The sequence below is a fragment of the Alligator sinensis genome, unplaced genomic scaffold (genome assembly GCF_000455745.1).
Source record: "Alligator sinensis unplaced genomic scaffold, ASM45574v1 scaffold863_1, whole genome shotgun sequence".
NCBI lineage: Eukaryota > Metazoa > Chordata > Crocodylia > Alligatoridae > Alligator > Alligator sinensis.
In genome coordinates, this window is record NW_005843063.1 from 252,010 (window position 1) to 255,570 (window position 3,561).

The following is a 3,561-nucleotide window of genomic DNA, read 5'->3' on the forward strand; positions in this document are numbered from 1 at the left end:
CCGGCCGTGCGTCACCCGCGGGATGGGAGGAACTACGGTTCCCGCTGTGCAGTGGGGCGCGAGAAGCCTACAACTCCCAGCGTGCACCGCGCGGGGGGGGTGGAGAAGCAGAGGGCGCGAGGCCTGCTGGGGAGTGGAGCCGGCAACTTCTGTCAGGTGACCGCGGTCCCAAGCGGCGGGAGCCCTCCCCCGTGACGTCACGCGGCCCGTGCTGCACCGGGCCCCCCCTGCCCGGGGGTCTGCACGCCTGGGCCCGCCCGCCGCCCTTCTGAAGGCTGAGCCATGACCAGAGGATCATGGGCCTTATTGACGACCAAAAACGGCAATTTTCCCGTAGGAACGAGAATAAGTGTCAGAGCCTAACTCGGCCGGGGTTTCTGGTACACGGAAGCCCGGGATTCCCTGCCGGGGGGAAGGGGCAGCACTTGTCTCCCTGGCTTCGGGGCAGAGAGAAGGAGAAGACAGGCAGGGATTCACACAGGCCCCCAAAGGGCAAACTCATTACTACCATCCCCCCATAGCAGGCCCTGCTAGCATCAGGCGAGGGCACACAAGTTGGACGGGTGCAAATCAAGCACCCGAGTGACTGACGAGACAGAGGAGACAGCCAGCTGGTGATTGCACAGCACCCTACCAGCAGCTGGCAATTTGGGGTCCAGTGATTCCCACCCAGGGGCGACCAGCGATTCTCTCCCGTCAAGGGTGCCACATAACATTAGCACCGCTAGGTGTGGAAACCGGTTCATCAGATATCCCCAGCTAGGAGGGAGCCATGGTGTTAAAACCACTGTCACCCATTGTGGGCTTTGAGTTCTTTGCAAGAGAAGAACTGCTCGGCTTCTGCAGTCAGAAAACAAGTGCAAACTAAGCTGGCATTTTCCAAGGGGTGCCACGAGCCGAAAAGGGTTGAGAAGCCCTGTCAGAGACCTGTAGAGAGCTGACAGAGAGAGGTAGAGATGAAGGGGGAGCTCTCCTCATCTAAACTTGTGTCTAAAACCAATGACTTCTGCCTTCCTGAATTTCCATTGAAACTGGATAGGTTTCCTCAATACTTTGTTGATTCAAAAGCATTTACGCACTATCTCCTTGGAATCCAGGCGTCTCTCTGAAATAAAAGACATGAGTGAGGTCATTTATTCTGGGTTTGTGACAGTTATGAAAGGATGTCTGGAGCACCAGGTGGTCACATTTCAAATTCCTGCAGATACACTTCACTCATCCTGCTTCTCGCCCTTAAGGTTTTGGAAGGAGCCAGTTCCTCTGTCAGCATTGCTGAAGGCTTAACCCTTGCATTGCCTGTTAGGGCCTTGTGGTGCCTCAAGTGTGTAGACAACTGCTGGGCAGCTCACAGCTTAGTTTTCCATTCCTCTCTAAAGCAACTCAAGGGTCTTGGGGGAGAGTGGAGGCTCAAACACTGAAAATGGCAGCAGTGTACCTGTTGCCGTCCTCCACTACTCATGGGGTAAATCACCACATCTTCCTACTGCCTCTATGTGGCAACAGAAGCAGCAACAACCATTTAGTCAGCAACCTACTGGTCAATCATGACTTGGCCAGAACCTGAATATGACCTCCCAGCCCACCCATGATTTGTAGGCCCATAAACCATGACAGGAGCCTGACTCCAGAGATTTTAACTGCACAGGTCTAGAAGCACCAAGTCTGCTTTATGTTTAGCTGACTTCCAGGACAGTTTTGAACAGCAGAGAGCACAACACTATTCAACACCACTATTCCTTCTTCCCGTTTCCCAAATTCCAAAGCAGCTGCCTTATTACTCCTTCACAAGTTGCCAGCAGATCAAGGGAAGTGATTATTCCCCTCTAATCAACACTGGTGAAGCCACATCTGAACTACTGTGTTCAGCTTTGTCTCCTCTCCCCTACAAAAAGGATGTGCACAAATTAGTCCAGCAGGAAACAACAAAAATGGCTAGAGGGCTGGAGCACATGATTTATGAGGAAAGGCTGAGGGAACTGGTTTTATTTCATCTGGAGAAGAGAAGACTGAGAGGGGATCTAATAGCAGCCTTCGACTACCTGAAAGTGCTTCCAAAGAGGATGGAGCTGGACTGTTCTCAGTGGTAGCAGATGACAGAACAAGGAAGGTCTCAAGTTGCAGCAGGGGAAGTTTAGGTTAGATACTAGGAAAAACTCTCTCACTAGGAGGGTAATAAAGCACTGGAACAGACTACCCAAAAAGGTTGTGGAATGTCCATCCTTAGGTTTTTAAGACTTGGCTAGACAAATTCTTGGCTGGGGATGGTCCTGCTTTGAGCAGGGGGTTGGACTAGATGACCTCCTATCATCCCTTCCAACCTTAATTTTCTATGATTTTATGATATGGCAGTCACCACAGTTCTCCAGGTATCAGTCATAATGGGAAACACTGGCACATTAGACATGCACAAAAACAAGAACTCCATTTAACTTAAGGACAGCCTTTTTTATGAAGGCACAGGTCAACAACCTATGGCCCATGAGTTGGATCCAACCCAGAGTCATTTTATGGAGTCATAGAGGTAGTATTCTGTAGCATTCCAGCACCCAAGGAGGCTTAGCCCATGCTGTGGACAGGTGGTGGGGAGAAACATCAGGGAGAAATGGTGGCAGAGGCATCTGGGTTGGAAGTGCTGGCCTGCCTCTGACTCAAAATGAGTTTTGGCCTGCTGCTTTTAAAGTGCCACGGACTGCTTTACTAAGCGACTATTTAAGAGTTCAGACATTTGGGGTGCATCCACACATGCAGACATGCATGCTTGCACCAGCTCAAATAGGTCTGGCACAAATTTGAGCCGGGGATTTTTGCCTCGGTGCACGTGCCCAAACAAGCACTTTGGTGTGGGGCAAGTTGTGGCACTTGGGGCAAAATAGCCCTGCCCAGCTCCTTCTGGATCTGCAGCCAGCACGGAAACGACCCAGCTCAATGGCGCATGGGGCCCGTGCCCGCAGGACCCGGTCCAGTGCGACAGGCAGTCCCCATGAGTGGCATGGGGCCCCAGTTGACAGCCCGAGCAGTCCCAAGCTGCCCAAAAGCGCACGGCACCAAGCCAGGCCATGTTCACGTGATATAGCAGAGGCAGTGTGGGTGCCAGGCAGCCAGGGACAAGCAGCACTGCCCCCTACTGCCCCACACCATGTGGGGAGGTTGTGCCACGAGGCTTCCAGTGCACCCGATCACCACTGCTGCTGCCAGTAAGCTGCAGGGGGGCTGGGGCTGGCCAGGGGACATGTGAGCCCTGCGGGGGGCAGGCGGGGGACCCACCCCTCCCGAGCTGCCCCCCAATGGTCCCTCGCACACTCAATAGTCCCCCCCTGCTCCTTTAGGCCCCCACACCCCCTACTTACTGTCATGACCCAAAAGACATGATTGTGTGTGTGCGCTTCGGCATCAGAATTATCCACGTTAAGTTGCAGAGCATTGCACGGGAGTTTCCTGTAGCAAGAGGAAACTCTAGTGCAGGGACCAGTTTCCCGCCTTTTCTGCAGCTTCTTTTACAGAGTGCATTGCTCGAGTTGCAAGAGGAATGCACGGTGCAAAAGAGTTCCCGCCACCGGTATG